The 22093-nt window shown below is 48.0% G+C and overlaps 1 long non-coding RNA gene across 2 annotated transcripts in view; it reads left to right on the top strand.

Annotated features, from left to right (window-relative positions):
- Window positions 1-22093, top strand: part of LOC105469106 (uncharacterized) — a 195125-nt gene that overhangs the window by 143544 nt on the left and 29488 nt on the right. Inside the window, exons 3-4 of one of the 2 annotated variants that reach the window (XR_011615996.1) lie at window positions 11074-11337; window positions 13264-15151. This is a non-coding gene — a long non-coding RNA (uncharacterized lncRNA). Of the gene's footprint in view, window positions 1-11073; window positions 11338-13263; window positions 15152-22093 lie in introns of those variants that run through there. The other variant, XR_011615997.1, reaches the window with a different exon arrangement.

Below are 22093 nucleotides of genomic sequence, written 5' to 3'. Positions count from 1 at the left end.
TTCACAAGGTAATAAAATATCACAAGGCAAATGGAGGCAGGGCGAGATCATAGGACCACCGGATGAGGCGAAATTAAAATTGCTAATGAAGTTTCGGGCATGCTTTGTCGTTGATAACATCTTATCAGGAAACAGGGTTTGATAGCAGACAACCTGTCTGACCAAAATTTATTAGGTGGGAATTTCCTCATCCTAACAAGCCTGGGAGCGCTACAGGAGACCGGGGCTTATTTCATCCCTTCGGCTTCAACCATAAAAGACGGCATACCTTGAGGGGGCTGTTCATAGGCCTACCTTCAGGGCACATTCTCTTTCTCAGGGATGTTCCTTGCTGAGAAAAAGAATTCAGCGATATTTCTCCTATTTGCTTTTGAAAGAGGAGAAATATGGCTCTGTTCCATCCGGCTCACCAGCGACCAGAAGTCTTATCTCTGGTGTTCCCTGAACATTGCTGTTATCCTGTTCTTTTTTCAAGATGCCCAGATTTCATATTGTTCAAACACACACGCTCTACAAACAATTTGTGCAGTTGACACAATCATCACAGGGTCCTGAGGCAACATTCATCCTCCTCAGCTTATGAAGAAGATGATGGGATTAAGAGATTAAAGTAAAGACAGGCGTAGGAAATCACAAGGGTATTGATTGGGGAAGTGATAAGTGTCCATGAAATCTTCACAATTTATGTTCAGAGATTGCAGTAAATACAGGCATAAGAAATTATAAAAGTATTAATTTGGGGAACTAATAAATGTCCATGAAATCTTCACAATTTATGCTCTTCTGCTACGGCTTCAGCCGGTCCCTGCGTTCAGGGTCCCTGACTTCCCGCAACACCTTAGGTCCTCATCATTGTTCTGGGGCACCTTGAATGCCCAGCATAGGGGCCTGCATGTTCATTACACTGCTCTAACTTCATCACGACAATGACAACCTTAATATTCTTGGATGGAGATAAGGAGGGGTCAATATTTCAGATGCAGACCCTCTAGTTGGATGCAAAAAAGAACCTTTGCTCTCTTCCCCACCACTCCCAACTCCTATCCTTTTTTGCTGCCTTTTGAATTCTTACCTATCCATCAGAGCTGCCTTTTTAGTGAATCCACCATTGGCCACCGTGTGCAATGGTGAGCTCTCCCACTGAGGAACAACTCTATTTTTGCTATCTGTGCTGCTCAATTGGCACTGAGCAGACTGCACCTTATAGTATTAGCTTTTTATGTGCACTCACTTAAATTTATGTGATTAAATTAAAGGGGGTAATGTGTGTGGGGACACCTCTATCTAGCATTTTCGACTCAGTATTATAAGTGTCGTTTGGCTTGTGTGTCTTCCCACTAAGCTGTGAGCTCCTTGCAGACAGAAACATCATCTGTCATCTCTGTCTCCAGCATCTGGCACCCAGTAGGTGCTCAATGACACTGGAACACACAAATGTCTGAAGGCACTCTGTGAAATGTAAAGCACTGAATACACTTAGAGCATGGTAATGATGAGTTTGAATGATGATGCTGTTTACAAGTCATCTCCCCACCAAGGGCTGCATTTTCTTCCTCCAAGAGCACATCCGAATACTCAGCCCGTGTACATGGCGGGCAATGCCTATACCTGGGGCTGAATTTTAAGGAGCCTCCAGTTACCTCCTGCTCTGTCGCTTAAGAACTGGGTAATCTGGGCAACTTCCTGTCTTCGCTGAGTCTACTTTCCCATCTAAAGAATGAAAGGCTCGGCAGCTTGATTCCAAGGTGCCCTGGAAGACCTTAGGTCTTAGCATGGGGGCTGTGTCACCAGCAGGGACCAGGGAGGGCTTGGGTGTCATTTGATGTACACAAGTGCCACCTCTTCCACAAGAAGACTGCAGGGCAGGAGAGAAGGGCTGGGGGATCAGTAATCAACAACAACACAGCTGCGACCGGGAGGAAGCTCAGAGCAGAACCAATCTCCCTTTAACATTCCAGGCCAGCGGTGTGTGCCTTGGATAAAGTTCAGGTAATTGTGCCTTCAGCCTGCCTCCTCCCCTCCCCTACCTCTCCCCTGCTCTGCACTGACAGAGTTATAATAATTGGGTGCCGCTGCTTAAACTCATCAGCTCCAGCTTCCTGAAAGGAACGTTGCAATTAGCAGTCCTCACCCTGTAATAAAGCCTTTAATATCCACTTTCATGGTTCATATTACAGTCATTCAGGCCTGTCCCCTTGCACACAGCCTGTCAGGCAGCGGGGCTGTGTGCCCATGAGGGAGCTGCCCGCTGAATGGCTCGGCAAACAATTGTTCCAAAGGCCCAGCAATCCGGGCCAGGCAGCTGGGGAATGGTGCCGGGAAATGAGAAGGGATATTTCTGCACTCCATGGCTCCAGAGGGCCAACGGGGGATGGAAGAGAGAAAGGAGGGGATTTCCTCTCCCTTTGCCTCCCACCGACCTTCCAAACTTTCCCACACTCTTCCCTCTTCCATGGAGCCACCTTTTATTCCACTGCTGGAAATTTTAAAACAGGAGCAAGAAGGTGGAGGTGGTATTGGGGAGAACCAAAGGGCTTCACCTGTGCACACCTGCCAGCAGGTAACAGATCTGACATGGGACAGGTGTCCTGAATGGTAGCAGTGAGGGCCAGGTATGTTCTGGTTGAGGAGTGGCTTCAGCCAGGGCTTCTGCCCACCCTTGCCTGAGTGGTGGCTGTCCTGGGAAGTCACTGCCTGCTCTGGAAAGAACATTCCTTGCTGTGGGTTAGCAGGTCATACTCAGTCTCTCACTTTCTCAGTGAGTACTTTGCAAGCAATTGATGAGAATCAACTATGTGCCAAGCACAAAGATAAGTAAAAGATAACCCATGCTGTCAATGAACTAAACTGAAAAATAAATAACAATGGCACATATGGTGGGGAATACTAGCAAGAGGCACACGAGTAGCCTGGAGAAGGGAGAGGGACATCCAAGGACTTCCTGGAGGAGGGGCTGTCATATGTGGCAGATTATATTTTCCCTCAGTGGCTGCAACAATATTCCCATCCCACATGCTCTCTTCAGAACCTTGCCATTCTCTCCTCAAGAAGCGAAGTGTCCCCTTCCTTTGAACCTGGGCAGGCCCTTGTGACAACCTTGATGAGTAGACTATAGCAGCAGTGATGCTGCAGGACTTCCAAGGTTAGGTGAGAAAAGGTCAAGAAGCTTCTGCTGGTCTTCCTCTCTCAGTAAGCTTGTTCTAACAACATGGCCACCATGTTGGGAGGAAGCCCAAGCCACATGAAGAGGCTATGGGTAGGTGGTGCCCGCTGACCCAGGCAGACATGTGAGTGAGAAAGTCCTCAAGATGACTCCAGCCCAGTCACCGTCTGACTGCAACCATATGAGAGACTGCGAACAAGAACGGAGCCCAGTTCTGAGCCCAGTCAAGCGCAGAACTATAAGATACAGTAATAAAATGATTATTGTTTTAAGCCACTAAGTTTGGGGTTATTCATTACATAGTGATAGATCACCAGAATAGTGATTCTTAGAGTACAATAGAGGTTGACCAGATGGTGGATGAATGATGCTCCAGGCAACAGGGACAACACATGCAAGGCACAAAAGCATGAGATGGGGCCTTTGAATAGAGACACAGGAGCTGATATTGCCATGGGTGCTTGCTGGAGATGGTGTTGGAGGGTGTACAAGCCATGTAAGATTAGGCAGCATGGGGTGAAACTATCCTGGAAGTCACGGCGTGTTATGGAGGTTTTCAAGCAAGACAAAGACATAATTATCTCTGGATTTTAGGAGGAGGACCACTAGCAACGTGGACAATGGAATGGCATGAGATGGGGCTTATTCATTCAGTAAATATTTGCTGCCATTTACCCAAGTGCCAGCCTCTGTGCGAGCTCAGTAGGGAGGACGTACAGATAAAAGACTACTCCATGAATCTGCTCAAGAAAGGAAGACAGTGTCAGTGAAGACAGAAAAGAGAGTCCTGGGCTATTTTGGGCATAAGATCAGTTTTGTGGCCAGATGAGTGTGAGATATAAAGGAGACAGGAGATTCTGGAAAGTCTCTTGGATTTCTGAATTATGAGAGTAGCGGAATGCCAGTCCTTGAAATAGAAAATAGAAGGAGAAGCAGGTTTAGTGGGGAAGATAAAGGGCTCCATTTGGGCGCAGTGATTCTTAAGTAGATAAAGATGTCCCACTGCCAGCTGTATTTACAAATTCTGGAGCTCAGAAGCAAGGACTGGGCTTTAAAGACAGATACAAAATCTATCTGTGCAATCAAACCACAGGGGGCCCAGAAAATGGGAAGAGAGGAGGGCCAAGGGCAAAATGCTGGAGGGGGCCAGTGTTTAAGGGTGGAGAGAGGGAGAGGAGCAAGAGGAAGAGACTGAGCAGCGGCGGGTGCCAAGGATGGAGCCTGGCCAGGTGGGCGTGGCCAGGGATGGCACACCACGCACATGGCAGCGTGGGCGCCCGCCTTCTGGATTCCATTTTGTGTGTGGCGATGAGAGGAGAAGGGAGGCTGGGCACGGCAGGGAGCCAATGGGAGTGGAGGGGAGAAGACAGGCATTTCTCTCCCGGGAAAGTGTAAATTGGGCATCTATCTGTTAGGCGAGGCATTCTTAACTGTGGAGGAAAAAGGCTGGTTGGGATGACAATGCTTGCCTCTTGGCTGAGTGGCTGATGTGCTCAGAACATTGGGCAGCAGGGACGTTGGATGCCAGCCAGCCCAGCTGTCCTCCACTGGTGCCCTTCTACAGGTGAGGATATGGAGGTTCAGAGACAAAGTGACTTTTGGTCTCTGGGCTAGAAGAGTGAGGACTAGAACCCAGGGTCCCAGACTCCCAGACCAATATTCTCACCCTACATCCTTGCAAAACAAGGGTAGCAGAAAGGCTGAAGTGCCGGTCTGTTCTGGGTCTTGGGGCGAATGTTCAAGCCCTGGGCCAGTCCCCTTTCATCCCTCCTCCCTTCTCCAGTAGAGGGAGGCTTCTGCTTCTCCTCCTTCTGCAGACATTTCCTCTCAGCAGTCATCGGGGCACCCCGAATCTCTCAGCTTTGCCCCTCAGGGCTGTCACCAGCTCACGGAGGTCCCTAGAAGTGGGCAGCAGTAAGGCAGGCAGGGGAGGGAATGGAATGAGGAAGGGGGAGGATGTTGGCTTGGTTTAAGGAAAGCGGGGGTGGGGGGGAAGGAGAGAGAAAGGGCATCAACTATGTATGTGTGTGCACAGCTCTCCGGAGATGCCCCCGCCACCACTGCCACCCTGCCAGCCTCCTCCCACCTCCAGTGCCCAGCACCGGTGAACCAAACTGCATTAAGGAAAGCCAGGCAGGTGCTTAGCGTCTCTAATGTGTTCCATTACAAATGCTCCACAATAAGGTAATTATGTTAGAAAATAATAAACGTGTCAGTCTTTCTGGAAATATTTTTACTTCTGGCGAGGGGGAAGCAGCACTATTGTTTTTCGAGTGCATCTCTGCTCCTGTACATATTAATTAACTGTGCTCGGGCTCAGCACCTCGTGGCATTTGTATTATTCATAAATGTCTTGGGGCTGCAGTAACTTATGTACTCCCCTCCTCAGCTTGGAATCATTTTTTAATTTCAAGTTCTCTTTTGACTAATTGCACTTGTGGTTTGCGCCTCCTGGACCAAGAGTTCCGTTCCCTGGCGGTTTCTCCATGTTCTCTTTCTCTTCTTTCCCCTCTACTTTTCTAGGATCTCTGTCTTCCAGGGTCCTCGCTGGGCCCGAAAAAGAGGCAGATTTGGGCTTTGGGAGGGGAGAAAAACTTCAGGAAATGCTGGGGAATGATATTTGCTCATCCCTGCAGTCTGTAATCTTCCCCCTCCTCACCTGCACCCACCCCCTCTTTATGACTCACCCCTTTCAAGGAAACTTCCCAGAATGATTTCACCCTCTCTTTATTTCTTCATCCTGCACTTTAGAAAAAATTAATAGACTTTATTATTTAAGCAGTCTTAGGTTTACAGAAAAATTGAATGGAAGGTACACAGAGTTCCTGTATACCCTCTTACTCCTACTCCAGCACCCCCTGTTATTAGCATCGTGCATTGGTGTGGTACGTTGGTTACAAGGGATGAGTCAATGTTGATGCATTATTATTACATAAAGTTCATAGTTTCCATTTAGGGTTCACTCTTGGTTTTGTACATTCTGTGGTACTGGACAAAGGTGTGGCATGTATCCACATGACAGTACCATCTGGAAAAGCTTCACTGCCCTAAAAATCCTCTATGCTCCACCTATCCATCCCTCCTCCCCACCTCTAAAACCACTGATCTTTTTTTTTCACTGTCTTCATGGTTTTGCCTTGTCCAGAATGTCAGATAGTAGGATGCATACAGTATAGAGGCTTTTCAGATTCCCTTACACTTTTTTTTTTTTTTTGAGACAGGGTCTCAGTTTGTCATCCAAGTTGGAGTGCAGTGGCACAATCTCAGCTCACTGCAACATCCACCTCCCAGGTTCAAGTGATCCTCCCATCTCAGCCTCCCGAGTAGCTGGGACCACAGGCACATGCCACCACACCCGGCTAATTTTTTGCATTTTTGGTAGAGATAGGGTTTCACCATGTTGCCCAGGGTGGTCTTGAACTCCTGAACCCAGGTGATCTGCCTGCTTCAGCCACCCAAAGTGCTGGGATTACAGGCATGAGCCACCAGGCCTGGCCCCCAACCTTGCATGTTTTTATTTGAGTCTTAGTCCTTGAGTTGATGGAAGATAGAGTCTGTCCCCTGACCAAGCTGTAGGCTCCCCTGGAACAGGGGCCACATAATTGTACGGAATCTTTCTGGCTTTCCCTGGAAATATATAGGCACATACCAGGATGCTGCCAGCAGGGGCAATCCAGAAGGGGCCTCACCATGCATTGGATGGTTGGACCAGAAGGCCTTTAAGATTTGAGATTCTGAAGACAAACCAGATGTCCAGAAACAGCTGTGCCCCTAGACATTCATCCAGTCCATGTGAAGCAGGAAGTGCAGGGTTCCAGAGAGTGGTCACAGCTCAGGATGACTTCCCAATGACCAGTCTTCTAGATTAGTCTGAGGAGATGAGCAGTGATGTTGAATCCTCTGGAAGGAACTGGTTGTGACATGGTTACCTTGTAGAGAAGCAAGTGGGTTGGTGGTGATTATAGCTGAGCCTCCTTGTGTGGAATTGAATAGGGACATGTGACTCTCTGACTCTATAGAAATAACCCCCTTCTCTCTCTCTCTCTCTCTCTCTCTCTCTCTCTCTCTCTCTCTCTCTCTCTCTCTCTCCCCCTCTCTCTCTCTCTCTCTCCCCCTCTCTCCCCCTCTCTCCCTCGCTATTGCCTATTGACCATATCTCTGGAAGGGACAATATTTCTGACCAAGCCAGACCTCTAATGCATGATCTCAGGAAGCCAAGAGAAAACTGCTCAGGAGTGGCCATTCCTCCACATTCTGGTGAGATTTTAGCTAAAGATGAAGTCACTGGAGAATCCAAGGGCACAGAAGAACCATGGATACCCCTGGTTCCATTCTTTGCTCAAGGTGATGACAAATTCTTCAGAATTTAAACACCTCTTGAGAACAAGTGGAATGCTGTCCTTTTTGTTGTTGTTGTTGTTGTTGTTGTTGTTTTATTTTTGTAGAGATAGGGTCTTGCTATGTTGCTCATGCTGTTCTGGAACTCCTGGGCTCAAGTGATCCACCTCCCTCGGTCCCCCAAAAAGCACTGAGATTGCAGGCAGGAGCCACTATGCCAGACCCAAGGAATGCTGTTCACCATCATCCATGTCAGACCTTCCTGTTGGGAAGCTTTTGCTGATGTGTAAATTGCATCTATCAGGCAAAAACTGCAGTATATCATTTGTTGCTCTGCTCCCTTTGGCGTAGGAAGAATGGCCGAATCATAGTTGGCAAGGGGCCAGGAGGGCTGGAAGTCCAGTCATCCATCTAAATGGGTGGGATCCAAACCACTCAGATTCTTCACATGTAGGGAAACCAGTGAAAACAAGAATATTTGCTGCAGAGCCTGAGTCAGAAGTCCAGGTTGGAAGAGCTCCAGAAAGCAGGATTGGGGAGCTCTGATCCCAGGCCCCACACATCTATCTCTCCCCCGGTCAACCCTTGGACTCTTCTGAGTCAACAGTGCTAGCTACACAGTGTTAATTCAAAGCTTGAAAGAGGATTCTGCACCAATGGACTCAGGATAGTGATTTGAAATGCTCAGTGCTTTCTGGGGGTTTAAAGCCTTTCTATTCTGGGCAACTTCCCCAAGGCTTCTATACTCTTGCTAGCATTTTTGTTTTCACATGAGGAATTAAGCACTGGATGACCAATGGCTAGAGTGGAAGCTAAGGCTTTGGAGTACATGTATGTTGGCCAGGGTCCCCAGAGTCCCCAAATCAGAGGACCAGGTGAGGGCAAATAAAGTCCTCTTGTCCCAGGGGCACACATTGGTGCTACCCTTCTCCTTGGGTTGGGGTGTCTAGATGAGGCTTCTTCCCACCATGAAGACTGAGAATTGCAGGTGGCCAGAATCCACAGGGACAGCCTCTGGCCTGGCAGCCACTGCAGCTTGGAAAAAGGGCCACCGCTGGCTCTGGTGTACACAGCTCTGACTGTGTTGCCGAAGCAAGGCCCCAGCTGGTGCCCACTGACTTGACATCCCCTGGGCCCCTGGCCATTCCTGGCCTGACATCCTCAAGCCCAGCCTGGCTGGCTCCTCTGCAGGTAGTTCGGGGAGGAGATGTGGATGGAGGCTGGGAGGGTAGGGATGGGAGCAGCAGCTGCCCAACCCCTACCACCTCCCCAGCTCACAGGCAAGGTGAAATGGAGGTGTTTCCTCCTTACTCAGTCCCCCAGTTGGCCCTGTTATAATCTGGGTGCTCCATTCTTCTCACTGAATAGGGGTGCCAACGTTGAAGCCTTATCACCTCCTTTTCCGCTGATCCTTGCTCGCCCAGCCAGCCACAGAAGCAAACCCTCTGCGAAGAGAACCCTGTTCATGGGGCAGGTGTAAGGGACCCTCGGGGGGTGAGTAGTAGGTGTGGCCACTTTGGGATCCTGATATTTGTCCCTGTGCTGCAGGGGACAGCCTCCCAGCTTTGAAGCCACAGACCCTCAGATTCAGATCTGACTCAGTTACTCCTGGGCTTTATGAATTTCAGGCAGCTTAGATGCCTCAAGCTTCAGTCTCCTCATCTGTAAAGTGGGGGTAGCCGGCTCGCCTTCCAAGAGTATTGTGAAGATAAAATGGGACACAGTCTGTAGAGACTTTCACTGGGATCTGGGTAAATAGCTGCTCAGACGCTGCCAGCTCCTGTTCTGTCTTCTTTTCAACCAGCTGCTCCTTTCTTCCCTCCCACCTGCCTTTCTTTTTCTTTCTCTCTCCTCGCTCTGTGAGTCACCTTCTTATCACAGAGCCTTTATATTTATTTCTTGTATATTTCACCCAGCAGTCGAGTTTTGCAGCTATTTCCATTTGCTCATCCAATAAATATTTATCAGATGATTATGCTGCAGTGGGCCGTGTGCTGGGCACTGGGGTTACACCCAGGAGAAAGACAGGCATGCTTTTTGCTCGTGTCAAAATTACAGTCTGGTGGGGAAGACTGGGGCTGAACGAGTCATTTTAACGGAGAACAAGAGTTAGGATCACTTATCATGAGGTGATTCATCTGGTTCAGATGAGCAGGAAAGGCTTCCTGGAGGAGGTGGCACATACGAGGAAATCTAAAGCTAGAGGAGCTCTCTTTAACCTGCAGTTGGTGTCCTGTGGCTGTAGACACAAGCTTCGTCATCATCAGACTCACCACTTCTGTTTGGTTCTTTCTAATTTTTTTTTTTTTAATGGAGTCTCACTCTGTCACCCAGGCTGGAGTGCAGTGGCTCCATCTTGGCTCACTGCAACCTCCGCCTCTTAGGTTCAAGCAATTATCCTGCCTCAGTCTCCCAAGTAGCTGATATTAATATTACAGGCAGCCACCACAACGCCTAACTCATTTTTGTATTTTTAGTAGAGACAGGGTTTTACTCTTGTTGACCAGGCTGGTCTCAAACTCCTGACTTCAAGTGATCCGCTAGCCTCTGCCTCCCAAAGCGCTGGGATTACAGGTGTGAGCCATCACACCTGGCCTGTTCTTTATAAGTGCAAATGCCACTTTATCCCCTAAACTATTCCTGGTACTGATAGGTAATTCCATGAAGTATAATAAAAAAATAAGACCAAGGAAAATAGAGGAACCCAAGGTCAGAGGCAAAGGCTATCTGCAGCTGTTGGAGTCACAGGACCTGTGTCGTTGCTAAAATTAAACTGCTCATTTAAGCCTGTGGGTCCAAGCAGCCAGTACAGAAGACAAACATGATCATTTACAAAAATTCTCATTGTCTAAGAAAACAAAGCTTTTGTGGGGTGGACCTTCATGTGGTGGACACAGACTAAAATAGTGGGAGACCCAACCAACTCCATGGTTTCTAGAGTAAACACAGTAAGCAGGTGTTGCAAGGCCTGGAAATGATCTGATATAACCCAGGGATAAAGCCCAGAATGTTTGGGTCAGTGGTTCTCAACCCTGCCTGACATCAAAGTCACCTGGAATCCAGGCCCTGGGGCCTTTCCCTCGTGGGTAGTGCTGCCGGGTACTGGAGAGATTTCAGCCTCTGTATATTTCCAAAGCTCTGCAGCCATTTCTGATCCACATCTAATGCTGAGAAACACTGATCTCCACCAGGGATTCTTACATTGTTCCGCAAAGCCCCCAGGAACCTGCCAGCAGTCCTGGGAGCTGCTCCAGGGAAAAGGGAGCTACTGAGTGGCCTCTGGGCTCTCTATCTGGGCCATGAGAAGACTTGGGAATGCTGTGGGTGTGATCAGATGGCATTTGGGGCCAGGACAAAGCACAAATGCCTGGGTCCTCTATTGCCCCATCCGGGACACCCCCAAGGGAGGAGACGCATAAAGAAGACCATGGCTGGGCAGGAGGAAGTCAAGCAATGAAGGTTGCACCAATCCTAGTGCAGAGGATTGGCTGGGCCAGGCCAAGTCTCTCTTTTTCAAAAGTAAATAAAGCCACAGTTTTATTGGACTAACTCATTCTTTCTTCTTTCTCCAGGGCTAGAGTCTCAGATCTGCGATCTGAGCTGGGAGGAGAGATCAGGTCCCCATACACTCAGGGGCATCGGCAACCAGAGAGGAAGCAGCAGGCTGGAGAGCAGGAGCTCCCACATCCATAGCCGGGCGCTGACAGAGAGGAGGAGCCGAGGGTAGGCTCTGGCCCTCCTGGTTTCTGGCCACAGGAAAGGGAGAAATGGCCAGTGAGCCACACTCACAAACACTGCGACTCTGCCCACGGAGTGGAAGACCGAGAAACCAGAAGGTACTTTGAATTTCCTCCCACAGGGACAACACCCACATCAAACAGGGAAGCTCAGCTTTTATTGGGCTTATATACTGGGGCTGCTAGGGAATCCTTAAGACCTCATTTGAAAAGGGTTTTCTCAGCTCCAACAACAACAGCTAAAAATGAAGCAAAACCCAAAGCCCCAAAATGCTTAAGCCGACATAAGACAGCAGTGCACTGCATCCTTCCAGTGAGCCTCCAGGGCTACGGTGTTTCCCGGCCCAGCTCTTGATACGGCTCAAGCAGTAGAAGCTCATGGGTCTGTTTGCTGAGGGGTCAGGGGACTGCAGTGTGGATGTCTCGTGTTGCTAAGGGCCTTTCAGATGCTTTGAACAGCACACCAGAAACAAAGCAAAGCAAAACCAAACCATATAATTGTGTTTGGAGAAGACCAATTGAGTAGATGTTAAGTACCTCTTATGAGATGAAGGGTCCTCAGAAAGGTATGTTGAAATCCTTGCCCCCAGCACCTGTGAATGTAACTTTATTGGGTGGGAAACAGCATCTTTGCAGATGTGATCAAATGAACATCAGGGCATACTGGAGTAGGTCGGCCCTAATCCAGTGGTCAGTGTCCTTAGACAAACACAGAGAAAGAAGGAGGTCACGTGAAGATGGAGGCAGAGACTGGAGCGAGGTCCCACAAGGCAAGGATCACCCGGGGCCACCAGAAGCTGGAAGAGGCAAGGAAGGACCTTCCCCTAGAGGCTTTGGAGGGAGTGTGGCCCTGCTGACACCTTGATTTTGAACTTCTGGCCTGCAGGGTGGTGACAGAATAAATTTCTGTGAAGTCGCCTGCTTTGTGTTCCCTTGTTTCAGCAGCCCTAGCAAACTACACAGTGTCCTTTTGCAAAAAGTAAGGATTCTCAATCAAAACTGTCACGTGAATAGACAGTATTCTGCCTCTCTACAGAAGCAGGGCCAGAATTTTTCCTAAGAAATGATCAGTGCTGTCACTGGGGCCAGTTACAAATGTGTAGGCTCTCGTTAGGACCCCAAGCCCCGCCCCCCCATTAGCCTGTCCCATGACTTGCTTTGGCTGATGAAACATGAAGGGAAGTGAGGCATGTTATTTCGTGGTAGAGGCTTTAATAAGAACTGGCCTGTGCCATGTCATGATCTTTTTTCCCTGTGCTGCAGAAGGATTGTGTCCCACCTACACCACAGGGGCTCCAGTGACATGGCTTCTGGAGTTGGGTTGTGGTGACGGGGCCTGGGGGTGGGTACTGAGCCATGGTCACATGGACAGACTTTTAATGATATTTGTTACTGCAGCAAAACCTATCCCAATCTGATTAAACAATCAGCTGTACCCTAGCAGGTAAATGCTCAAAGTTTCAAGGTTTTACATGATGATTTGGGCATGGCTATTTGTCAAAGCAGGAGTTAGTTACCAGGGATTCACTGCGATCAGAGAGAAATCTCCAGTGACGATCATGGTGCATCTGACTTTAAGAGATGAAGCTGCTAGTCCTACAGGGCAGCTGTGACATTCATCCTCATATAACAAAAGACAGTAACTTATGATCTAGAACTGCTGGAATAGAAACCCATTATGTTGGGTGTGTGTTAAGTACATCCACCCAAAACAAGTCGCTTTGTTTCAGAGTAGTTATTCTTTTCTTTTCTTTCTTTCCTTTCTTTCTTTTTCTTTTTCCTTTTCTTCTTCTTCTTCCTTTTCCTTTTTCTTTTCCTTTCCTTTCCTTTCTTTTTTCCCTCCCTCCCTCCCTCCCTCCCTCCCTCCCTCCCTCCCTCCCTCCCTCCTTCCTTCCTTCCTTCCTTCCTTCCTTCCTTCCTTCCTTCCTTCCTTCCTTCCTTCCTTCCTTCCTTCCTTCCTTCCTTCCTTCCTTCCTTCCTTCCTTCCTTCCTTCCTTCCTCTCTTTCTCTGTTTCTATCTTTCAGATGGGTTTTATTCCTGTCGCCCAGCTGGAATGCAGGGGTGCGATCTTGGATCACTGTAACCTCCACCTCCTGGGCTCAAGCCATTCTCCTGCCTCAGCCTCCCAAGTAGCTGGGATTACAAGCACCCACCACCATGCCTGGCTAATTTTTATAATTTTTGTAGAGACAGGGTTTCACCACATTGCTCAGGCTGGTCTTGAACTCCTGGGCTCAAGCAATGCACCCACCTTGGCCTCTCAAAATGCTGGGATGACAGGCGTGAGCAACCATGCCCAGCCTTAGGGTAGCTATGCCGAAGTCAGTCACTCTCATAGATGTTAAGGAACAGGGACTGCAATCTCGTGAGTCCACCGCTGCTCTGTGACAATAAAGTGACAACATAACAAAGGAGAAGCTACTGATGTTTTTTCTGTTTTCTATAAAAAGAAGGCTCTCCAGATAATCCAAGAGGAATTTCAAGTCATTAAGCTGTACATTGAGAAGAAAGAGGCAGGACAGTCTCATGTCCCATAACTCAGAATTTCCACCAGATTTGCAGGGTGACTAATCGCGTCAAGTGCAGAAGGTCAGCAAGTGGCCCACGTTAAGCTCATAACTCTTGGCCAATAAACAACTCCTTCCACGAAGTCAGAAGTCACTGTAGGTCAATAAAAGCTGCAGATGATCAGAGGCTCTTCTCAGCAGATTCTCCTGGAGATGAAAAAGAAGTCCAAGTGGTGAAGGGTCCAACAATACCCCTGTCAAGACTCCTCCTGCCCCTCAGGGACAATGACTGGTTTGAGAAACCAGATAGAGGGTCCAGCAATCTATTAGACTCATAATTTCAGGGACAGTGCTCAGGAGATGCTTTTGAATATGGTAGAGACAAAACTCCTACGTCCACTCACTCACCAGCAACAATGAGGGTCCACGGGTTGGCACAAAGTCTCCTATGAATTCAGGGTGAAAATGTCCCCTGATCTACCCTGATATTTATGAGTCATGGTCCAAGTTGGAAACACGTTTAAATGAGATAATTTGGGGTCGGTTTATTTACAAAGGGACAGATTCCAAAGGGGAGAGCCGAATGGAAGCTGGTCACTCAGGCTAGCAGCCGCTTGGCTGTTACCCACCCAGCGCCCGAGAGGACAAGAAAAGGGAACAGTAACCCCAACCCAGGGTGGGGAGAGGAAGTCAGATGCAACAAGCTGTCACGAAAGCAGCAGCAGCCATGGGTAGTGGGACCCAGCCATCCTGAGACGACCCTGCCAGGCAGTGGCCAGAGGGAATGCCAGTCTGGCCTCATCTCCTCCCTCCCCCTGACCTCCGGCCAGGGCTTTCATTGGCCGAACACAGCTGGAAGCCCCAGAGCTTGGGAGCCCAGGGCTATGGTCCGTTCAGGTCAACCACCAGGGCCCAGTGCAGATAGAGAGGGGCAGAGAGCAAGGTGGACCTCGAACCCAGGGCTGCACATGTCCTGGTGACTTCCTCCTCACTGCCCCTTCCATTTCCCATTCTTCAGAATGCTGCATTTTCGGGCCTGTGCTTTTGTTTTGCTACACCTGACTCTGAAATGGCCAGCTCCATAAAAGCCCAAATGTAGAAATTGACAATATCAGCCTTGCTCAATCACTGATCCCCTGACAGGAAACAAGAGCTGAGGTCTTGCCCTTGAGGAGCCCACCATGATATTTCTAATGATGCCCTAAGCATCTGGATTTCCCATTGGAAGCCAAATGTTTCTCACTCCATTTAGGGCTTCTCAAGGTTCTAATCAACTGGGCTCCATTATTGGTACTGGTCTCAGTAGATCTTCCCTGGCCAGTGAGTCATGGCTCAGATACAGGGTCAGGATGCAGAGGTCCACAGGTTTTTGTGTCTCAGCCAGGAAAAACCTCAGTGAGGGATACCTCTGCCTCCCGGTTGTATGTAAAGACATCATAACTTTTCAGAAATAAGACCCCCAGCCTCCAGTGGGGCACCCCTGTGCCTCTCTCTGAAGCCTGGGAAAACACCAATTAGTTCCTCTCAGGTTAAAAAGACAGGAAATGGTTACTTCTTTCCTAGCTCAAAATATTCATCCCAAGAAAGGCAGAAAGCTTTTCTAAGGTTAATCGTACGAATTGGGTGATCTTGGACAAGCAAACTAATTTCTGTGAGCCTCAGGGCGGCTCTCCTGTGTAAAATGTGGATAACACACCTCAAAGAGCCCAAATTCTTAAAATAACTCAGGGAAGGACCCCCCCTCATTGGGCCTGACAGGTGGTAGCACCCAACCAAAGTCACTTACCATCTCCCTGCCCCACCGTGAGGGTTGAGAAGCTGGGCATTTGATCACTTTCCTTAGGAAGTTCATGGTCTGGTTGGGAACGGGAAACCCATACATGCGAAGAAGACCTTATGCTTGCTGTGTAAATCTACATAATTGTAGCGTGTCGGGACACCAGAACAGGCCTCTGTCTGGCACTCACGCTGCAGGGACAGACCAGAAGGCAGGCAGGGATGGATGAAGTGGGCATCAGAGGGGGTAGAAAGGGAAGGCCAAGGGAGGGGTCCCAGCAGAACTTTCTCTCAAGAGTTGCTTAGTCTCCAAATCCTCAAGCCTTGACTCAGCTAATGGATGGAAAATTTGTTTTCTAACTGGCTTGTTCTTTTATTAATAATACGTGCATATGCTATGGTTTCACACATACCGCACTGTGACGAAGAGCCCTAGCTTTGGAATTGGACACACTTGGGTTGACTCTCAGCTCTGTCATGCATTCTGGGGATCTCTGAGCCTCAGTTCTGCCATGCGTACAATGGGGATAATCCCATCTTCACAGAGGTTATGAGAAACATGAGAACATCTAAATCACTTATCAGTGTACCTTATCAATACATTGCCTATCTTTTCACCATCATCAGCTATACCCTTGGCCTACCCTTTTTGGTCCCTAAGTTCATTTCAGCCCAACTATGTGCAAGGGCTCTGGTTACAAAGATCAATACAGCAGTTTGCACCTTCTGTACACTCAGCAGGATAGCCTGACACCTAGATAGGTCATCCACAGAGAAACTTCTCCCATAGCCATAGAAGTTGGTGCAGGCTTCTCTCAGAGCTTAGAAGCTGGGACTCTGTCTCAGTCTGGTAGCTCAAAGGAAAAGATGTTTAAGCTGAATCCTGAAGGATGAGCAGGTAGACACACAGAGTGGAAGCATTTGGGGTAGAGGGAATCACAGAAGCACAGAGGGAGGCCAGGCCTGGTGGCTCACGCCTGTAATCCCAAGACTTTAGGAGGCTAAGGTGGGTGGATCACATGAGCTCAGGAGTTCAAGACCAACCTGGGCAACATGGCAAAACCCCATCTCTATAAAAAATACAAAAATTAGCTGGGCGTGGTGGTGTGCACCTGTAGTCCCAGCTACTTGGGAGGCTGGGGTGGAAGCATTGCTTGAGCCCAGGAGGTAGAGGCTGCAGTGAGCTATGATGGCACCATTGTACTCCAGCCTGGGTGACAAGCAAGACCCTGTCTCAAAAGGAAAAAAAGCACGGAGAGGTGTGAGGTCTTTTCTACTGGTTGCTGAGAGGCAGGTGGTTCATGGCTCAGTCACAGAGTGTGGGATGGAGAAGGTCCACAGACTATCTCAGGTTGAAAAATCATGGGGGGATTCTTCTCCTCTTGGTCAGCATCATGACATTATAACCTCCCAGAGATAAGACCCTAAGCTGCCTAAGCCCAGGTGATGCTGATGCTTACTCAGTGCATTTCTCTGAAGCTCTGGGCAAACATCAATTAGTTCCTCCTCCTTCCAAGCTCTGCTGCAGCTGCAGGAAACTTCTCCCGGGGCAGGTCCTCTCTTCAAAGGGCACAGAGGTTTGGGACACAGGCCCTAGAGCTGCTGCTCCCCTCCCTGGCTGGGCTTATCATTAGGGATTTGTCATAGGCCGGGTTGGTGGCTCCCGTGTATCCCTCCATATCTCCAACTCGGAAGTGAAAAGTGTGACTCAGTTTGGGAGTGTTCACCCTTATATATGTCTATATCTGGGGACAAAGAGGAAATGAGGTGGAGGGGAGGGCTGAGGGCAGAGAGAGAAAGAGAAGAGAGAGGAGAGAGCGTACAAGCACATAAGGGGTGAGAGAAAGACATTTCACAGATTTTAAATATAGGAGTATAAATATTTGAAAGTCTGGAGAGCTGTACATGTGTGGAAAATTCAGATTGGACTTACAAAGTCAGATACCAGGAAGTAAAAATGTTCATTCTCTTGAAATATTGTGAAAGAAAGCCCATGTCTATTAAGAACTCTTTCACATACACACATGACACACAGATGCAACACCTAGTCATACAAAACTCATGACATATACATACAGAAACATGTGTACTGATACCCAAACACATATAGGATTGCATTACAAATATGTACAAGAATTAGCCTTTTACTCAAAGGCACATATCCATCCATTCATTCGCAGGTATTTATTATCTCCTATGTGCCAAGGATAAGGCTAGGTTATGAGGATGTGGTGGTGAACAGGACCTGTGTCCTCTCCTAATGGTGTTTACAGCCCACTGGCATAGCCAAGACATGATCTTACAAGTGCACAGAGCTGGAACCAGAGGCTGGGGCTGCTGAGGAGGTGTGCCAGGGATTCTAGACCACCTTAGACTCCTGTGTGCTCTTAAGCCTCTGAAGGAAGGTGAAGGGTTTACATATTCCAGTTACTGTGTCTCATGACTGCTGTAATCCCTGATTCATAGATCATGAATAAATGAATAAGTTAGTGAATAAATAGATGAATGAATGAGTGAAGAAGTGAATGAATGGATATTCTGCCAAGTAGCAATGAAGTAGACATGGCCTTGGGCTGCCCAGAACTCAAGAGTTCTATTCCATCCCATTCCTGAAAGAGAGGAGCCCCAGGTGCTCTCACCTTTCAGAGGTCGAACCAAGGAAGGTGATTGGCCTTCCTAGCTCAGACCCTTGGGCATGGACAGCACTTCCAGGCTGCCCTGCAGCCCCTGAGCCTCTAGGGCCTGTGCAGAGGAGGCTGGTCAGGCTGCAGCTCAAAAGAAAGCCAGCTCTCTAACAAGCTTTGTACATCCAAGGCCTCCCATGTGTCCCCAGAGGGGTGGGTGGAGCTTACTGCTTCTTCCATCCTGGAGCAACTCCCATCCCCAAGGGATCTCTTCTGGGGTTTCAAGCATTTCACGAAGCTTAGTGGGAAATTCTCCAGCATCGGTGGAAAAGACATAGACCTTTACTAGCTGGTTCCTAATAAACCTCATTTAATGAACTTCATTACCGTGCAAAGGAGCACCCTGACCATGGACAGAGAGCAAGAGGGGAGCCCAGGGGTAGAGGAAGGTACTCTACTGCAGCCATATTCCTATCCCACTGTGTGTGAGAGAGTGTGCGTGTGTGTGTGTACCTGCACATGCGGGGGTTCAGATGGGGCCAGGCTGTCGCAGATGCTCTGGTTGTTCCCCACCCATATCCCCCAGGCCTGACCATTTTGTGCTCTCAGCCAACCTCCCACTACCAGTGTCTATTTCTCTGCCTGAGAGCTTTATCCAAAACTGCAGAGGCTGCTCTGCCCACATGTGTGTAGCTCGCCAGGACAGCTAAGGAATTTGCACCCCTTGGAGGAGCCTCTACCAGAGTCTGCTGGGAGTTAGTGTTTTCCACACCCAGCGTCTGCATCCCTGGACAGGGGGAGGAGTAACTCTGAGCTGGGTGTTTTACAGCATTTCCTAGAGTTGACTTGGAGAGTAAGAGCTGGTTTCCTGCTGGGGCAGTGGACTCAAGAGTCCGCCCTTCAGTGGCCACCTTCCCTTTCTTGTGTCCCTTCCCAGCGCCCTCCCCACCCCGCCCCACCAGTGATCCCTGTACCTCCCAATCCAAACTCCAAGCACTTGTGTCCTTCAGGGTCAGCTTCTGGGGGAAACCAAGTGAAAACATCTGCACACCAAACTCCTCGCCAAGTCTGGCTGACCCGAGGCCGCTCTGGCAAAGCCTTCCTTGGGCAAAGTCAACTTTCCCCAAGGTGCCTCTGTAGAAGGAAGAATGAGGGGCTTCTCTAGGAGGATCGGCTGTGTCTGAAAGGAGATGGTCTCTTCCCTGTTCATGAGATACAAGGCTTGAGTCCAGGCTGGAAGAAGTTTTCTAGGATCCCCAACCCTTTCATCACCAACTCACACCCAAACTCACCTCCCACAAAACCACCTGGGGCAGCCCTTAGCTCTTCTGAGGCCCTTCTCAGTGGTTTCTGGGCAGAAGGAGGAGAGAAGAACTAACCCCAGGGAATATCAGAGGGAAGGCACAGGTGTCTTTTTTGGCAACTGTTAACCTCTCAGTAACCTGGAAAGGCAACCCATTTATAAATGAATATGAATATACTGCAATATTTAATACAGAGAGAAGAAAAAGCGTTGGCTTTTTTAGAAAGAGACTTTATAAAAGGCAGCTGGTTGGGGCTGGGGAGGAGGAGTGATGGAGGGTGATAACTAAAGTCTACAGGGTTTCTTTTGAGCGTGAGGAAAATGTTCTAAAATTGTGGCAATGGTTGCACATATCTGAGGACGTACTAAACCCATTGAATCGTATATTTTAAATGGGTGAATTGTAGAGTATGTGTATTATATCTCAATAAAGCTGTTTTAAAAAGGGGGGGCAGTTGGTTATTAGAAAGGTCTGGTTTTGGGGCTGGACAGACGTGACCTTGGCTTCCAGCTCTGCCCCTTACTAGCTGTTTATACAAGACATTTAACCTTGAAATCTCAGCTTCTTCGAGTGAAAATACTTCACTTTTAGGGTTGTTGAGTAGATTTAGGATACTTTATAAAGCACCTTTAAAAGTTCCTGGCACATAAAGAGTCATTATGTTTAATAATTTTTAATAATTAACAGCTGATAATTATGCGAACCTGCTACTAGAAATCACCATTGCGTGTAAACTTCTCATCCATCGGAAGAGAAGCTAATTAGCACTGAAAGGAAGCCATCCTTTCGAAATTAACTTACCTAGTAACTTAGCTGGTTTTAAAGAATTGTGTTAGGAAAGGCCTTTTGCAAATATTGAGAATGAGACTCTGTGATTATAATCAGTCTTTTGAAAATTCTGATCTCAAAGAGGAATGGTCACAGATGAAGGGTCACGCAGGCCGGTAGCATCAGCACCCGAAGAAAGATCATTTCTCTTCCATTTGAAAGATAAGCAGGTGAAAGGGGTAATAGCCTTCTGACAGACACAGAGTGAGTGGGGTATGGGTGTTGAGGCGAGGCTAGACCCTGATTTGCTTATCAAGGCCAAAAGCCAGTTGATGGGGTCCAGTGAAACGTCCTTGAGGGAAAACAGGAGCTAGCTCAGAACTAAAAATCACGTGGAACCAGGAACCCAGAGGGCACCTCATGGTGTCCAAGTGTTATACTTCTTTTAACTCTTGATACAGATTGAATCTGTTTATCTCAAAAAAGGATAAAGGGAACTAGTTTATGTTATTTTCTATCTAGAGGGAAAGTGGTCATTGATGGAGAGAGTGTTCTAATATCTCCTCTTGCTTACCCATCTCTGAAATGCACAGGTTTTAGAGGAAAACAGATTTAGAGTACATTGTCAAGAACTGTGTGGGGTCTGAAACCTTGCCCCATTTGTAAGTTGACAAGTTAGCCTGGCCTGCCACAGTTTCACGGATGCTGGTGGAAGACATGAGACTCACGGATCAGAGACAAAGGACAGTTTATTACACAATAGTAGCAGCTAGAGTGTTATTGTTTTGTGCCAATTCTCCAAGCCATGGTTTCCATCAGGCAGCACAAAGAGGGCTCTAGGCAATACCTGCTCACACAGTGGACTGTGTTCCAAAAAAGGAATCCTGAGCTTAAGGAATCGGAATCTTTTATAATGGACAGTCAGCATGCCTACCCTTTGCTCCAGAGGAAGATACTGTATTCTCCAAAGCTGTTCACCATGCAAGCATCCTTATAAGGATAGTTCAGATAAAGGCAGTCAGTGTCTCTGTTTGCAAGACACACGGAAATGCGAGGGGCCCTCAGAAAATTGTCTCCCAATACTCAATAGCTATATAATCTCAGGCAAAATTTGAGTCTCAGTTTCCTCATCTGTAAAATAGGAGTAATGCTCATTTGCCATGTGGTTGGAAAGAATAAATGAAATATCAGTATAGTCTTCCAAGTACAGTTCCTGGCACACAACAGATAAGAAATATTGATTACTTCTTCCTGCCACCTCTCCCCTCAACTAATGCCGGCTTAGTGAAGACTTTACTCCAGGCAAATCTATACTCAAACCAATTCTCATGTAGATCTGTTACAATCACACTCATATGAAAACCTTGCATCACTATTTTGTTTCAAGACAGCAGCCCACCTGGTGCATAGAATCTAAGCCTGTCTTGATCCCATCAAACTTGATCAGTTTCAGCCCAACGACTCATCACTAATTCAAAAATCCCAAATCCTCCAGCTCAGGGGCTCTCAGGCTTTGTGGCATGTTTAAATCACCAGAGGAGCTTTTAAAAAAGGCTACTACATCCAATACCAATTAAATCATACTCTTTGGAGGTGGGACTCAGGCTCCAATTATTTAAAACATTCTCCAGGTGAGTCCAATATACAGCCAGGGCCCAGCTCTCGAGCTCTTACTCAACTAGCAGAGTCTGCATGTGTGACTTTGCAATGCTTAAGCTGTTTCAGCTGAGTAATTGGGCCAACTCTTAAAAAGGTCATCAGGCATCTGTAGGTACTTCACGGAGCCCAGGAAGGAGCTGTGGCCTGGGGAGGGGGAGAGGGCACAGAGAAGAAATTGAAAGTGGGGGAAGGTGGTCCATGCTCTAACAGAAGATA

Source organism: Macaca nemestrina, chromosome 17 (genome assembly GCF_043159975.1).
Source record: "Macaca nemestrina isolate mMacNem1 chromosome 17, mMacNem.hap1, whole genome shotgun sequence".
Classification (NCBI taxonomy): Eukaryota; Metazoa; Chordata; class Mammalia; order Primates; family Cercopithecidae; genus Macaca; species Macaca nemestrina.
This window is presented reverse-complemented; position numbering and strand designations above follow the sequence as displayed.